The sequence below is a fragment of the Pezoporus flaviventris genome, unplaced genomic scaffold, assembly GCF_033815535.1.
Source record: "Pezoporus flaviventris isolate CSIRO_AGI_PZ_B2104156 unplaced genomic scaffold, CSIRO_AGI_Pfla_v1 ptg000025l, whole genome shotgun sequence".
In the NCBI taxonomy this organism is placed as follows: domain Eukaryota; kingdom Metazoa; phylum Chordata; class Aves; order Psittaciformes; family Psittacidae; genus Pezoporus; species Pezoporus flaviventris.
In genome coordinates, this window is record NW_026892573.1 from 20626076 (window position 1) to 20643790 (window position 17715).

At 34.4% G+C, this 17715-nt stretch overlaps 1 long non-coding RNA gene across 1 annotated transcript; it reads left to right on the forward strand.

Moving 5' to 3' along the window:
* The first annotated feature begins 2153 nt into the window (after positions 1 to 2153).
* LOC133271769 (uncharacterized) lies at positions 2154 to 12360 on the forward strand. Its single transcript, XR_009744246.1, has 3 exons — positions 2154 to 2526; positions 9056 to 9150; positions 11875 to 12360. It is a non-coding gene; the product is annotated as an uncharacterized LOC133271769 (long non-coding RNA).
* The last annotated feature ends 5355 nt before the right edge of the window (positions 12361 to 17715 follow it).

Consider the following 17715-nt stretch of genomic DNA (forward strand, 5'->3'; position numbering starts at 1 on the left):
TACATTAAATTAAAAAAAATAAAACAAAACATTATAAAATTGGTGAAACCTTTTATATTTCAAATGTAGTGATGCTAAAAATCTTAGCTTATATCTCAGCAATAAATTTGATTCATAAGTATGTGTAAGACCCTCTTTAGTGATGTCTGGATACAGACATTAAAAGTCTTCTTTCAGATATTTTTTGCAGTGTTTTCATTTTCTGAATCTTAATCATGTGATATTATACACTCAGAAATCATTAAAGGGCTCTGGATATGTGTAAAATAAACTGTTTCTCTTGTAAGGAAGGCCTGAATTAGTGGTAGATCATGCAGGAGATGTACAGTGCATCCACTTAGATGTCAATATGGTAGAAATTTATTTGAACAATGATTTCCAAATATAAGGAAGATGGGAGTTTCCTGGGAAGACAAAACATAGGATTGGCCTTAGTAACTAAGTAACAACTTCACAAACCAGCACAAGTCAAAAGACAAATTAGAATAAAATAAATTTTATTAAACTCTTTAAATTCAGCATTTCTATTTCTTTAGTAGATGAAACAACTGAGCTTTAATTTGAAGTTGTGAAGACAGTCCCTTTCCTTCTTCAGTATGTTATTACAGGTGTTTTGCCTGCCAACTGTTTTTTTGAAGATATTATTTTACAATATTTTTGTGTTTCTGTCTTTTTTGTGGTTTTTTTTTTGCTTTTGTTATTTATTTGCTGATTTCAGCATGGAGTTGTTCTGAAACTGGTCAGTGATAGAAGGTTCTGCAACTTCAACAAGAGTAATACACAGAACACAGTGTGTAAGTTTGGACCCTAATAGTTCCATTATTTATATAATTGATGTATTTATTTCTTCAGTGGAGTATGTATGATTGAAAATGGCAGGAAGATCTTTTTTAGGACCTGAATCTGCAAACATTTAGACATTATCCTTTTTTTTTTTTTATATACATATTTATAAAAGAAGCAGTTCAAACACTTATAAAAAACAAGAGACCAAACTTCAACCTGCTCACTGAAACCAGCATTCTTAGGCTTAAAATGAATCTTTTACATATACCACTCAGCAACTGCTTTTGATATAGAATGCACGTGCAACACTCAACACCTGTTCTGCCTCATTTCTAGGAGGGTGTATTTATCTTTGTTTCCAAAACAGTTAATCTTCATGACTCCTGATACCTTTTTTTTTCTTTCCCTCTCCACACCTGAACTGCATGAAAAATGGCAAGGCATCTTCATTGGCCATGAGGGGGAGGAAGCCACCATTTTAAAGATCTTGGGCTGTGTAAAACCAGCAAATAACCATTGCTTATTCTAGATGCGGATGCCTGCCTTAGAAGATCCAGCTTTTGTCTGGTCACACAAGCTGCACAACTGAAATAAGCACCAGTCAGACAAAGTGCTTTCCTGCAGTATTGTAAATATCCAGCCAATTATGAACTCCGGAGTTTTCTAAACCTCAGCTTCTTCTACCTTTTACTCTGTTTTAAGCTGCATGCAGCCTTCCTTATTTATGCACTCTACTCACCAGCCAAGCATGTTAAAAAAAAAATTGCTACATTCCTTTTTGAGAAAGGCTTTGCTACCTCTTCCTTGAATGAATGCATTCGCATAGAAAGTGAGAAGACAGGCAGTGGATGTGAGGGGAATCCAGAACATCTGGTTCTCAGCCTTGCTTCCCTACTGTGTATTTTCCTGTCTGGAGGATCGATATAATAATATAGTTCAACAACAATGCTTCAAGGTCCCTGGAAAAACAGCATTTATGGATGATTAAATAATTGCAAAGTGAAATTCCTCTAGAAATATTTTCCACTGAGCTGGGATTAAAACATTCATAATAACAGGAGTTGATCTGATCAAATAATTTAAATGTTTGCGATCGTATTAAGAAAGCATGAAATGCACACAAAAAGCTTCCTTATTCCCTTTTTCTAGTGTGTGTAGCTGACTGAAAAAAAAACAGGACTTGTTTATCTTAGAACATATGATCATGGAGGTCTTTTAAATCGACGTGTAGATTTTCATTTACATCTTGCAAAGGGTAAAAACCACACTAGTTATTGCCTGTAAATCCACTTTGTACTCCAACTGGGAAAGCTCTGTCTTTGTCAAGCATCATGGTCCAAGATAGTTAGTCCTTTGAATTAAAGGAAAAAAAATCTGGGGAGTAAATTGCTTACTTAGGTAGAAAGGGTGAGGATTATTTGATGCCATGAAGTGATTTTTTTGTTTATTCTCTGGATTCATTGCATAAAGAGGACTTCTGTAGATTCTCAGAGACTGCAGGGTAAAGTGAGGAAGCTAAGGAATAACTATTCTTTATGGAGCTGAACTGGGGTGGTGCTGGAAGATGAGGGCAGGTTGACAGATTTACTGAGCTGATTGATGGAGTGCAGAAGCTGGGCTAGGGTTGAAGTCCAGCACTTTTCAATGTTTCTCAATCAGCTCTGACATAATGATAGGTGAATGAGGGAACTGGTGAGCTACTGAGAGAAGGGGTAATTTAATGAGAGTAGATAACAAGATGTAAGGGAAGGAGAATTTACTTATAGCACAATAATATATTTTTCTGAAACAGATTTTGTTGATATAGAGAAAGACACTTATTCACAAAGGACAGTGCTGTGGCGAAATCGCCATACCACCTGTTCTGGCTAATACTGTGTTTTTAATGACAATGAGTCAAATAGTGTAAAGATAGCTACAGGAATGGAAAGCTTTTGCAAGTGCTAACTGCATGCAAGTATTTCTTGTCTTTAGGGTTGCTTTTTGTTTCTTTAACAATATAACCTGTGGTGGTGTAGGGACCCGTTACTGACCTCATTCGTGGTGTTTATACTGCATTGCTAGCATTTCCACTGAGTTGTGGAACAACTTTACACAGGGTCAAAACTAAGGCTTTTAGAAGGTCTATGTTTTGCATTCATTCTGTGATGAAATATGCATAGATACACTGTCACTAAACTTCTGATGAACTGCTGTTTAAAACATTGAACACAGAAACCAAGATGAAGTTTATACTATTATGTAATTATCATTGACATTCAATGTAATTTACAATGACTGCTGCTTAGGCCAGGTGGATACTAAGCTGCAGCTGTTCTTTAAACATTATTCTGTACTTAAATATTATTTTGACCCTCCAGAGTAAGTTCTGTTTTGCTTAACTTCCTTTCAAATCACTAACTTCTCTGTAAAAAAAAAAATAATAAAAAATTAAAAAATTAAAAAAAATCATTTTCTACAGTACAAGGCAATTAGCTAAGAAGTTACATGGACTTATTCAGCTTTGATTTTCATCTACCATGAAATGTTGCTGCAATAGAATATGTTGCTGTTATCTTTAACTGGCAGGTACAGTTTGCAGAATTATGCATTTCACATATTTCTTGTAGTTTTGTGGAATAAAAATTATTATATTTGCATTTTTAATTACAAATGTACAAAATCGCATACAAAATCTTTAAAGGTATGTCAGGATATTTTTTGTCAAAGGTATTTTGGATGTTTCCTAAGATAAATATTTTCATTCTTTCTTTCAATTGCCTTCCAGACTGCTATGGTCCCTCCTGTTACGAAAATAACACATAAAGGCACAGTAAGATTTCAGCTCAAAACTCAGTGAACTTGTGGAACAGCTGCCTTTGACTTCAATGGATTTAGAATCATTCTAGGATAAATATAGTTAAACCTTCTTAGAAATAAATTCGTTATTTCAGTTTGGTTGTCAAAAAAACTTTTATATGAAAATTTTTCATTTTTTTTATTTTAGTAGGCTACTCTCTTGTTTTGATGCTTTTAATTTCTTTCTAACCAATTCCAATAATATCAACAACCAATATGCCTTAACATAAATGTAAGTATTTGATACTGTATACTCCAGAAACTTTCATCATCCAAGAAGTCCACTTAAATTGTCCTTTAGATTTTTATGTGAGAGATGATATAATGAACATATTGTTTTAACTCTGGCATTACCTTACCCTGAACAATTCCATTTGATAAACACTTTAATGAACTGAAAATGGGAAAGAAGCAATGTCTTATTGAAGTCAATGTTTGTTAGCAACTAACCCATGTAAGATTGCAACCCTTAACTAATAAAACACTCTATGAAAAGGACCAGATCCTCAAATGCCTTAAGATAAAAACCCAACAGTATAAAAACCTGTATGGAATTTCTTCTTTCACTGTTACGCACAGAAACGTGCTGTGTACATGCCTGTATACATGTAAGCTTAGACATAATAATAATAATAATTAATAATAATAACAATAATGTGCTAGGATTATAGTAATGTTTACTGATATATAGTCGATTTTAAGTGATATATGCACATAGAATAATGTGTACCATTTATATTGCTCAAGAGGAAGATGAGTGGAATAGCTGAGCTGCTTGTGGAAAATGTCAAGATTATCTTTCTCACCTGCATTCTTTAAAGCAAGTAGGAGTTATGCTGCCCATGGCAGTGTACCTACAAGAAAACTCCTAAGTCCTCCCCACCTTTCAACTTTTGCTTACACCAAAGAAAACCCAAGTTAATCCCTGCAAAAGCATATCGATTGTACATGAACACAATTCAGGAAGCAATATAAATTTTTAAGCACATGGCCACAGTTTTAGATATGGTTTTCATATTTGACTGCTAATTTTTGGTACCCCATTTGAGACATCACTTTCCTGAAGCATAATGCTTTCTGGGAGAATAACCAGCTTTTGTAAAATAGAGAGCTCTTTCTTAAAGAAGAATGCAAAGAAAACCCCTGAAGTAGTCAGTCCAATCCATGGATGAAGCAGCCTAAAGCAGTCAGTCCACTCGATGAGTGAAGCAGCTTGATGCATCAATAAGTACGACAGTTTTTAACAGGAGTAACTTGGGCTTCAGTGAGTAAATGAAATATGGAATTCATAATGATATGACACAATGCCTCAAATTAAACTGTCTTCAGAGAGCAGATTTTCAGTCTATAGCTTTCTTTCTTGAGCAATGAATTCAGTTTCTGAGACTCAGGTACCTCACCTCATCCAAATCAGTGTGTAAAAGCCCACTTCACTGACTTAATAATAATAGGAATTGATACAGCAGTAGAAGTGAACTCAGCACTTCATGGATAAGTGTCTTAGAATAGCGTGACCTCAATACCACTTACCATCTGAACAGATAATTAAGAGAGAAGGGACTTGAAAGTGAATTAAAAATTCAAGTGGATAGAGCATTTAAAATCAACACATGCTCAACTTGATTATTTGTTTGAAAGATTTCTATTGTCCATTTTTGCTCTAGCACTGTTGGGAAAAGTTTGGGATGTATAGACTGTTCTGCAAGAATATGATTAAAAGGGTTTTAGGGGAAGAGGCATTACATAAGCAAGCTCATCATAAAGAAGAAATGGGTAAAAAAATATTCAAAAAATGTTTCTTTCTAGGCAGAAAGGATTTTTTTCCAATTCTACAGAAATGCATCTGAAATATGCCTGGATTTATATTCAAAGATTACTTTTTGTCTACAAAGAAAAAGCCCAAGTTTCGTACTTGGTTTTCAATGACAAGTTGAATTTTTACAGTATACGCATAATTGAAAAAAAGTATTTTTTTCCCCAGCCTCCTTTAAAATTAACCATAATAATGTCATTTTTTTCTACCCAACTCTACATACAGACCTAATGAGCAAGAGAAGAAACTGAAAGAAGAAGAAATGTGCATAGTCATGGGCTGAAGTTGTGGTGACTCTCTAAGGAAAGGGATCTGGCATTGTAGTCTGGATTGTTATGCAAGCCTATTAAGAAAGTATGTGGGATGGTATCTCCTGTCTTAAAAGGAATATTTAAGCATAATCGCCATTGACATTGATCATTTAAGAGGAGCTGGATGAGAGCCTGGAAAAGGAATACTAAACAGAATAAAATGGAAAATGATTCACTTCTGGAAGTAAATAAATACTATAAATGCAGGTTAGATTTCAGATGGCAGGCTAATAAATCTATGGAACACCATATACCTGAGATATTTTCACTCTGTTAAAGAATGGATCAACACTTATGCTGTCTGACAGTTAAACAGCAAAGTGGGCACATAGTGCATTTTATGCACATGTTGCAAAGGATTGTGGGTTATCTGAAATCTATCAAACTAAAACTACGTGGGATGTTAGGTAGATTATAGTCATTCATTCCCATGGCCTTTCATGTAACCTGCAGGGATGACAGTAGCCATGAAGTCAACCTTGAAGTTATTAGGCACACCTTAGTAACCTTAATCTAGGTTTCCTGCTAGACTTTGGAAATTTGTTACTACAATACACCTTGTTTACACCTTCATTACACCTACTGTTTCTGTCCTGTGTAAGCTGCCACTATGTAGAGTGTTCCAGCATCCTGCATCTCACCTCTTATTACATTGTAGGCATTACCTACAGGTAAAGATGTTCAGCAAGTCTCTACTTAACCAATAAATAGGTATGGAAGCAGTTTCAGGTGTAAAAAATCTAGCAGTGGATATGCAATCAAAATGGTCATGTCAAAAGTTGTTGTCAGGCAAAGAGGCAAAAACACCAGAAACACCAGAAAAGTAACAGGACAGGTCACTGGACAGTAGTTTCTGCTAGGAAAGGCATCCTCATGGAAATAGAGTCTTTGAGTATACCTGAATTTGCTGCTATGTTCAGAATCATAGGCCAATTGATGTGACATAGCTCTAAATCATCCTTAGCTTTTCTTTTTTTTTCTCCTTCCTTAAAGAGTGATTTTTAAAACCACATGTTAATTGCTAATATTACTTTAGTAGAAGCTGATACAACAACTTCTTAACAATTCACATGTAAACCTATAAACAGTCTCCGTCTATCTGTGGGGAACAACGAAAAGGACTTGCTACAGCCTTTTCTTCAAAGGTGATGGCAGTTCATCTAGAGAATATTGCGCAAGATCCTTATCCATGCAAAAGTTTTAATTGTGCCAATAGTATGTTATGGCAGCCTGAGAGCAGCCACTTGTTTCATAGCACAAGAAGCAATCTGTTTTGTTATTCTCAAAATACTTTTAATTTAGAAGGAGAACTAGGATGAAACAGGGGTCCTTGTGTACCTTAAAAATGCCATCCTGAATGAACAACTTTCATGATGAATCTCCTAGGTTCTGTTGGTACTTCAGAAGGTGTTAAAAAAAGATTCATATATTCAGTTGCAGTTTCACTTCAAGATGAATATGAATAAGAGAAAATGATCCTTCTTATTTTTATGTTACATGCATTTGCATTAGTGGTGTGATGAAAGTGTTTACTTTCAGTTTCTCCAGACAATCCTCCTTCTGCTACATACACACTACATGTTTAGACTGCCACAGACAGTTGTTCAAAATTGGTAATGAATATTATTTTTAAAGGGAAGTAGAATTTGCAAATAAATTGATTTAATGTATTATTTGTTGATATTGTAGAGCTATAAATATTATTCTCCAGTATCCAGACCAGGGTTATGAAACCCTATGAGATCACTTAAAGACAAAAACATCTTGTGAGAAAATTAAATAGTGGCCTACTCACCCTACCTTTCAATATTTAGCCTTTACTGTGGTACTGTTCCTTTTCTTTCTTCCTTTTTTTTTTTTTATTTTTTAATTTTCCTATTCTTGGTTTAATTTCCAATAAGGAAATGAAAGTTTTAAAAGTTAAATAGAATATGGCAAAAAAAATTTGGTTGCTTAGACTTTCTCATTGGAAAATGTTGGAAGCAAGTAAATAAGAAATAGAAATAGGAAAAAGGAGAAACACCTCAATAATTTTTGATATTACAAGGACGTAATTTTTTTTAAGCATATATGTAAATAATTTTTTTTTCCCTTATATTCTCCATTTTTTTACTTCTCCTTATTAAAAAAAAACAGTAAGGATGAGCAAAGTAAAAATTCCAAATGGTATTCCTAGCTGTTTTTTCTATTAAAAGATGAAAAAAACCTCCACGTCTCAAGACCTATTACATATTTTTATAAGGAAAAAAAAAAAAAAGAAAAGAAAATCACAGGAAGCTAACATGTGGATAAAGTCCCCTCTCCAAATAACCATGAATAAAAATATTTATTCTAGAGAAAAACAGCTGGCAGTCACACTTATTAATAAACAGCATTTGTAAAAACCTTTTTTTCCTTTAAAAAATAATTCATGTTTTATTTTCATGCATTTTTTTAAGAATACTTAGCAATTTCTTAAAAAAAAACAAACAACCAAAAGAGTTCTTAATCATGAAGTTTACTTTTGCCAACAAAGCCTTCCTATTTGTTTTGTTCTTATAATTGGAAAGAAGTGCCACTACATGCATCTAGCTGTTCTCACAGATGTAGTTCTCACTGAATTTCCTTCACATTACTTGATCATCCTTGATTTTAATGGAAGCTAAATGTGTGATGTGTTCTGCTATTGACATCAGTAGATCGAGGGGAAGAATTAATAAAACACACATTAACCCATATGAAATAAAGGAAGGCTTCTGAGACTAAGGTGAAATATTTATAACTGGAAGGAAAAAGTACGTTTCCTAAAAGAAAAACAGCATACTGATGCTGTATTTTGACCAAATAGTCTTTGTATGAATACACTAAAAAATTGGTGAGTTTGTAACATTGAAATTCAGCTTAGGACAAAGTGGACAAATACAGCCATATACATTACAGGTACCTTTTAAAGACAAATACAAGAATTACTTTCTCATTGTTCTGACTCTAGTCGTTGCAATATTCACAAAGTACACTGTGCAGTACAAGAGAAGCTGTACATATAGGGAACAAAGAGACTGCCAGTATGAGGAGAAGGTGAGAGACAAGTACAATATTGTTTGTATGCTGAAATATAGGTCCTGATCGCTATATCTGCCTGTTATGCTTGACTTTATTTGGCCTGTGTTAGCAAAACACCTGACTAGATAGGATTTAGGATAATCTACCAATAACTGTAACAAGAGTTTTGAGAAATAGGTTAGGTTATTTTCTTTTAACTCATTTTTTATCTGATTTTATAATTTCTAAGAATTTGAAAATAATTTGCTCTTTTTTTTTTTTTTAGAAAAATATGGAGATTAAATGTTTCCAAGCTCACAGTTATTTGCCAGATTTCATCCAAATTTGTAAACAGTTTTGTACCCTAAAAGTTCATTTCTGGTAAGACCTTTCCCTGAGTATTTGAAAAATTAAAATAAAAAATCTCTTGAATGTGTACACAGTCTTACAAAACTTGGCAAATTTACCATACTTACATATTTTTTGGAAATAAAGATCACTGAGGAATTGATAGCACTGCATGCCTCAATCCATTTTTAGACTGTTAGGAGTGCATTTCAAAGGTAATGAGTGGATTTAACTCCCTTTGACTTAAAAAGCAAGAAGCAGATTTTCTTTGAACACCAGATTTAGTACAGTCTCATTTAAATCTGAAGTGGGGAGATATCTTGTAGTCAAACAGATTTGAGATAGTTTGGTCTTCACTTCTAGCAAAGCAGCAAATGTTAACAATAAAGTATATGATTTCAAGGAAATGCCCTTGTGGGTGTCCACACAAGAATAAATCAGTGGAAGAAGATGCTTGAAGGTGTTAAAGTATTCTGTGTATGCGGTGTGTAGTTGTAATTTAAAGGCTCAGTTATAACTTTTCTCATTCAAAACCTCACTACATGTGCACGTTTCTTATTTTAATTTTAGTGGGAGAATTTGCAATTTACTGCAAAGCTATTTGTCATCTAATCAGAATCTTTCAAAATTAATTCAAAAGTATTTGAAGTCTTTGTTTTGCTCAAATGAATCAGCCATTTACTGTATGATATCAAGGTCTTCATATATGGATATGCTGTACTGAAGAACTATGATAATATTTCAAAGAGCGTATGCATTTTCTAGAGCCGGGAGGATACTACTATATCCAAATACTTTACATAGAGACATAGGGCATCCCTTTAAATCACACGTACTGTCTTTCAGCTTATTTTCCATATAGGATGCAAATATTCTTCCCCATTAGGAAATATTAGTCTATTATTCTCATACATGCTTGTAAATCTGGTTGTGAAAATATTGTTTCCAAAGATAAACTGGGTTATGTCCCTCTCACCCAGCTTCATAGGTCTGTGGTTTATATGTGTATACAGACTAGCTAGTAACACAATGCTCTCTTCAAGGTCAATAGAAAGCAATAGCCAATGATTCATCTGACCTATTTTAATCATCTATTTTAGGATGAGATGACTCATGCTGTGAAAGTGCCAATTTTACTCCACTCACTGTGAAAAAGTCTTGACAACTAGCTAACATGAAAATATCTGTACTGACGATGTCTATATTTGTGGCCTCATGAATGCCATTCTACGTGTCTATCTTCAGAACTCTTTGATTTCCCCAGCCTTTATTTATGAAAATTCTAGCCATCCAATCAGTGAGACAAAACAGAATTCTATGGCACTGCTGAATATGCATATACCGCAAGTATAAACTAGTTACTAGCATAATTTAAACAATCTCAGTGAAGAAATTCATGTGGCTGGCTGTATTCTGCAAGTCATGTTTCAGAGTAAAGGAGCTTCAGAAACAGTTATTTTATCATAGAAATTTGTTTCATGATAAAATGTTTTGGTAAGGGATAATTGCTATTGATATATGCTATTATATCTAAAAAGGCACACCCCTTCCTTTCATATGAATAGATGTAATTATGTATTTGTAGAAGTGTAGAAAAAATTGTATGGATTCAACTTCCACTGTTTTGATAAGACTGACAGGGTTTGCACCTTCTTAATCACACCATAAAGTTGAAAACAGTGTTTTGTATGAAGCCCATCCTGAACACAGTCTGTATTTAGTGTATGATAGGAACCAAAGTTGTTTGACAATTTATAAAAAATGCAACCATTAAATATTTTGACAATTGGTTACACACAGTAAAAGGTAGAACACTGGAGATGAATTGGCCTTTTAATGTCCTCCTTCCTGGGTTTAATGAATGTTACCTTTAGTATAATGATATCACTTATCTTTTTGCAGTTTACTAGAGGGACAAATTTTCATCAGGAATGTGGGAAACTAACGCAAAGATTTCTAAACTTAACTTCTTACTCTGTGTTTCAAAATCCTATGTCAATGCTTCAGCTATTATTTAAGAAAAATTTCTAATGAGGTAACCCAGCTGTTGCTGTATTTTAGTTTTGTTCAGAACAATTTATTGTTATTCATTAAAAAATTCCATGTTTTGATAAGTACAGATAACTGTTGCTCCCTCAATATGAAAACCTGGTAACAGCTGAAACTCAATTTTGTATTTTCTGAAGTATAATAGCAATGTTTAGCAGTGTTAAACACTACTGAAACTTGTATTGGCATGTAAGTATAGAGATTGTGAAAGCATCCATTGTCTCAGGTTTTACTGCAAATGAGCTAACCAAGTAAACTGCAAGCTGATGATAGCTGCCAATTTCGCAGGGAATCAGAAGTATGATACAATATTATGGCATATAGCAATTAATTTTAGAAACAAGCAAACTTCCTTCTATACCTTATTGTTCTTTACTGGTCTAGAAGCTCAAGTACATGGCTGATTAAGAAAATGCATATTTATTAACAACTTATATAAATAAATAAATGGTGTATTTACAGGAACTATCAATGCTTCAAGCCAACCCATAAAGTGAGCAATATGTTTAGCAGTATAGATGAAAGGAGTCTGGCCCTTCAGCCTGTGTCTTAGCTGGTGTAGATGCTGCCAAGGGTTCTGTCTTCAAAATTGTAGTTTTCTACTTTGGTCAGTCCTATGGGTCTGTATGAGCTGCCTTGCAATTCCTACCTTTGATTGTTTAATTTAAGAAGTCAGATGATTTACTAAAGTTCCTGTCTTTTTTGCAGAAGTCTGAAGAAAGGATTATCAAGAGTAGCTTCACCCTGCTTTAGAACAGAGTTAGACACAGTGGTTCATGTGCTAGGCTGTTACTGGCTTTGTAATCTATTTCTTAGAGTTCATTCCATGCAAAGGGCTTTTGAGCACTGTAGATACATGGTTTTCTTGTATTGTTTTCAGAAGTTGGGTCTGTGAAACTGCCAATAATTCTTTACTTGTCTCTTATGAGTTTTTTTACTCCTGGCTCAATCCTGTAAGGACCTGGGAAACTCTTAAAATATGCTGATCCTGTTCAAGGCCTATAAGAATCTGTGGAACTGGAGGTCATTCACTGGATTATGATATGACATAAAATCAGATCTTTAGTGAGCTAAGGGCTTTCTACTTAAAGCAGATATATTTGTGAAACTTAATATCCTCCACTTTATTTTAATAGGTTTGGATGTACACAGATAATGAACAACAGTATCATATATAAAATAAGCAAAGCTACTTCTTCAAGAGATTTGTAACAATAAGTTAAGGAATAATACAACTCCAAAGCACTGTTACTTAGGAAGAAATACAAATATGTCTAAGAATTTGTTTAGTGTATGTCTAAGAACTTGTTTAGTATCTAATTTCTGTTGTTTTTCCCAACTTTAATTGCACTCTAATTTTCTAATTAATTTTAGAAGGAGTACTCATGGAGATATCTATTTATTAGTGAATTTTAAGATGAAGTGAAGACCATAGAATCTCTGAAAAAATGTGAGCACAGTTATAAATAATAGCATGTCAACATCAAAATAAAATGTTATTTATTGTCATTAAAGATGTGCCTTTTTTTTTTTTAGAGAGAATATGTTCTCTGAAGCATTAATAAATATAGGTGTCTGTAAAAAGTCACTGACATTTCAGCTGTCAACTTTAAAGTTTTCAAGCTGAGGAACATGTTGCATATTTGTTCCCGGTAGTTTGTGAGGATGCACTGGGAGTGTTAGAGGTTTGATGTCAAAAGAAGTCAACTATAGCAGAAGAAGCTGCTTGAAAGTGCCATAAAGTTAGAATCAACAGAGTATAGCTGTCGCTTTTGAAGAAGAAACAGTTGGAGAATGAGAGTCTGTTAATTCAAGTAGTGCACACTAAAAAACATATGGGTACAGAAATAAACATAATACACTTGTAAGCATAACTATGCTTATATCAGATACTGTTAACTTTATTGATGAGCATGTGATTATTTAGTGAGGGGAATGTTAATCATATCTCCAAGCAGAAAATGTAAACTAAAAATTTATTTTAAAAAAGGAAGAAAAATTTATGATTGCTGATAGTTTTTACAGATACATGTAATGCCCTAACCTACACTGACATAATTTGATATATTCACTTCTGTCATTAATTTCTTCAGCTTTGTAATACTGTTAATTCTCATAAGAGCTTCAATTTTTTCCCCTTACAAATTTATCTTTCATATACGTCCAAAATTCATCTGGTCATATGATGATATCTACATCTACATCTGGACTAGTCATTTACATCTGACAAGAAATAAGCAATAACCCTATTTTATCCGTTAACTTTTGCAACTAAAAATCTGATACCTCTTTATGGCCAGAAATATGCGATGAAACGTCATATTTCCTGAACAGCTTTACTCATTTATAGATTTACTCATTTCATGCTTACAAAAACTTTGCCCTACTGATGCTATCCATTTTATCTCTAATTTGATATAATTTCTTCCACTTGATTTTCTCTAATAACTTTTTTTTTTTAAATACCTTTTCATTGAAGAAGCAAGAAAATGTGTTCTAAAAAACTAAACTGGTCTGGAAATCGCATATATGTATTATCCAGATATAATAATCCCCAAGAAGCATATGAAGAATCCTAATCAAATGGCATTTAAAGAAGGTCTATATGCAGATGACTGTAATTGCCTTAAACTGAAGCTTCAGGACTAAGAACCCAAAGCTGAACGAAATGATACAGCTGTATCTAAGAACCCAGAAGAACCCAAAGCTGTATGAAATGATAATAATTTTGGCTTAATAACACTATTTGAGAATATTTTCTAAAAGAAGAGATTAATAACATCTCAAATTAATTTTACATAACTATATGAACATTTTATTAGCACTGCTATAATAAAGTAAAAGGGTGTGCATGTAAATGGGACTAAGGCTCTCTGCTCATGTTTTCTTTTAGTTTTATAAATATTACTTAGCCTGTCTCTTGTCTCTGTACAAGAGTAATGCAGTTTTTCCTTTCTCCTGTTGTTATTTATTTCCTTCTCATGTATCCATAATCATTTCTACAGTCTTATCAAATTCAGGATTTTAAGAACCTGTGTTATAAAGGGTTTGGTTTTTAGAGGTGCTGAAAGCAGCCATTGTCAACCTGATTGCTTATACCCTGAAATGCTGACATATCTATCCCCAACACTTCAGTAACAGGCAGGAAACAAACACAGTAACAGCAGGCGACTAAGTAGGCATCTGTAAATGTAGCTTCTTGCCCTTTGAGCAGATTTGCATTCACCCATGCAAATTCAAAGAAACCCAGTTGGTTTTTACACAGATGAAGCAGCCAATTACAGGGCTGGGTCCCTTGAGAAATGCTCATTGCAAATTCTCTAGTACAATAAAAGGGCACTTCAATGGTGTCTGAAAAATATAAATTAGTTAAGACCCACTAGAGTTAAATATTTGAGTACTTAATTATAAAATATAATGCATTCTTTTTCCATAATGCTGTAGCTACAATAAATCAAATTGAGATACTATCTGTCTTTTTGATCACTCATATTTAAATTAATTACAAAACTCAAAGTTCAATAAAAACCTGCACAAGTATTTTACAGTGTAAGACAGTAGATTGGTTTTCTGTATTTTTTGCTTTCATCTGTTCAAAAATGCAAGGGACTTTTTATTCTCTGACGCTGTTTATTACTCTTTCAGTGCTACATACATCCTGTACCACACATACAAGAATTATTCTGGCCTCTTGATCAGTTTTGTTTGTTTCTTTGTTTTCTATTATAAAAGTAATAAAGAGTTACTAACTTCAGTCTTTTCTGACAGTAATTTTAATCTTTATACACTTCCCTAAGAAAAAGAAATTATTTCATAATTATCTTGATAATTTACTGCATTGATTTTCTATGCAAATATTACAAAAGCAGCAAAATACTATTCAGAAAATTGGTAGACTAAAATTATTACTACATTAACTGAACATAACAAATTATTAAGCAATTAAATAACTTAGTTTTATTTGGTAGAGGTGATTCCATTAGTAAGTGCAGCACAGGAAAAACAAAGCACTCATATTGTTTAACCTAACTATAAAATTAAATGGACTTTTTCCTCAGTTTATCAGATAGTTTCCCCAAATATAGTCTGATGTCTTTAATAGACTCAGTGCATTTTACACTTTGGCAACTATCGTAAAACATCAGAGCATGTAGAGCCCTCACACAGTTTTTTCATCCTCATGAAAAATAGCCAGAACCTGTTAGGGCTTCGATCTGAATTTTGGACAGATACCGAATAGGCTTGCAGAATGATGGTGATCTGTCAACAAGACAATTAAGTGCTCATAAAACCAGTGATCCTATCCATGAAAATAGTAAAGCGTTCCTTGGACATCAACCCTGTATTGCACTGTTGAGCATTCCACATTGCTGACATGTCTACTGGCTCTTCAAGATGACATGGAGGTTTGATGACCTCTGCCTTCCTCCATATATGATACTCAGTTTCACTCTTCATCTTTCTCCATTGATTAAAAATATGGACCCATGAGTGAAATATCTTATGAATAAGGTATGTTACATCGAGGTTAAATATGAACAGTTGCTTTATGTTGGCACCCCCCCCCCCCCCCCCCCAGCAAATGTCTTGCTCTGTGGAAGCATGTCCTGTATAGGGCTTATACAAGGGATATTGAATGTACAAGGATTGACTGCTTTTACAGAGGCTGAAGTGGGCTTGAATAGTCCATAATACTTTTTTTTTTTTCCCCACAACTACAGATGACGGTGAGGGCAACCAGAAATAATATTTGAGGGGGGACATATGGGTGGAGAGCACATGACCACCTTAGGCCCTTGTCGTGGTTTAACCCCAGTCAGGTAACTTGTTCACTCACTCACCCCCCTTCTTTCCCTCCCCCTACTCCCGGAGGGACGGAGAGGAGAATCGAAAAGAATGCAACTCCCACGGGTTGAGATAAGAACAGTTTAGTAACTAAGGTATAACACAAATCACTACTGCTACTACCAATAATAACAATGATAAAGGAAATAACAAGGGAAGAGAATACAACACCTCACCACCAGCCCACCGATAACTCACCCCCCTCAGCCCAACCAAGCTCTGACCGATACCTCCTCCAACCCTGCAGTCTCCCAGCCCTTCCGGCTAACTCCCAGTTACATCCTGGGCATGACGTGCTGTGGTATGGAATACCTCTTTGGTCAGTTTGGGTCAGGTGTCCTGTCTCTGCTTCCTCCTGGCTTCCCCTCCTCCCTGGCAGAGCATGAGGCTCACAAAGTCCTTGGCCAAACCAAAACATCATTGTTACCAGCTCTGTTCCCGAGCCGAAAGTCAAAACACTGCACTGCACAAGCTACCAAGAAAGAGAAACATGACTGCTACTACTGAACCCAGGACAGCCCTGCAGAGAGATAATTGAAATACTGGATATGCATATTTTCTTAATTCTGAAAACTCCACTGAATAAAGCATGTGCTGCATTGAGAACAATAAAATCCCTCCTTGGGACTCTTTTTGTCTGTAAAGTACGTATCAGTCAAGAAAAAGGAATCATCATCAGAAAAGGAAAACAATAAAAATAATTTTTCAGTGTTGGTAGACATGTTTTGAAATAGCAGACAATACAAAATATAAAAGTTTAAATCAACAGCTAATCTATGTTTTGGGAACTACATAGCCGCTTCTTTCACCCTTTGTTTTTGCATATGTCAAATTAGTGTAAAAGCTTCCTGGACCACAGATTTTATCTAGTATTTATATTTTATGCTTGCTTTAAAGTAAAACTCTGGATTCATGAATACTGGAAGCTACTTGAGTAGTTTGAAGAAAATTTTATTTCCTTGAAGAAGGCCGGAAGTTTAATTTTCTGTAATTCATGGGATCACATTCTTAGAGGTGACCTGAAGTAATGGTAAGATATATTAGCATCTGATAAAAATTGTGAGTTGAATTTGGAAAAAGTCATACAAATCTGCAAAGCAGCAGAGTAAATAGAATTACAAATACAAAATTTCAGAAATGAGGAAAATCAAGAATGAATGGAGGTTTTTGCACAGCAGGACATGCTGAGATCACTAGAGAAAATCACCTGAGCAGTCACCACCGAGGCCAGCCTAAGCAATGATGTAAAAAAGAAATCATCATTAAATTAGAATCCCCCCAGCAGAGCTTCCTATAAATACGATTTTGTTGTTGCTGCCATTCTTTGTACTTACTCAGGGTGTTGGCTTCTTTCTATGCTGAGCTTAGAGAAGCAACTGGATGCTGCCTTGCTAACCATTTATCTTAGCAGAAGGTACGAAGGCAAAAGAGGCAGTAAAAGGCAGTAAGCCCTATACCATCTCTTTTTCCTGTACTGATCATCTATGTGGCAAAGTACTCAAGTGCCCTGAAGAAGCAGGGCCAATAGCAAAGGGCATAAGAACACACCAAGCAGTTTACCAGGCACAGGCAATATAGGATCAAGTGATCATTTGAGCATACATTTGTAATTGATTCTCTTCTCCTGGAGAGAAAGTGAATGAGGAATTTTTTTTTTTTTTCACTGTGTTTGATTTAAGTTATCCACTCAAAATTGTCCATTAT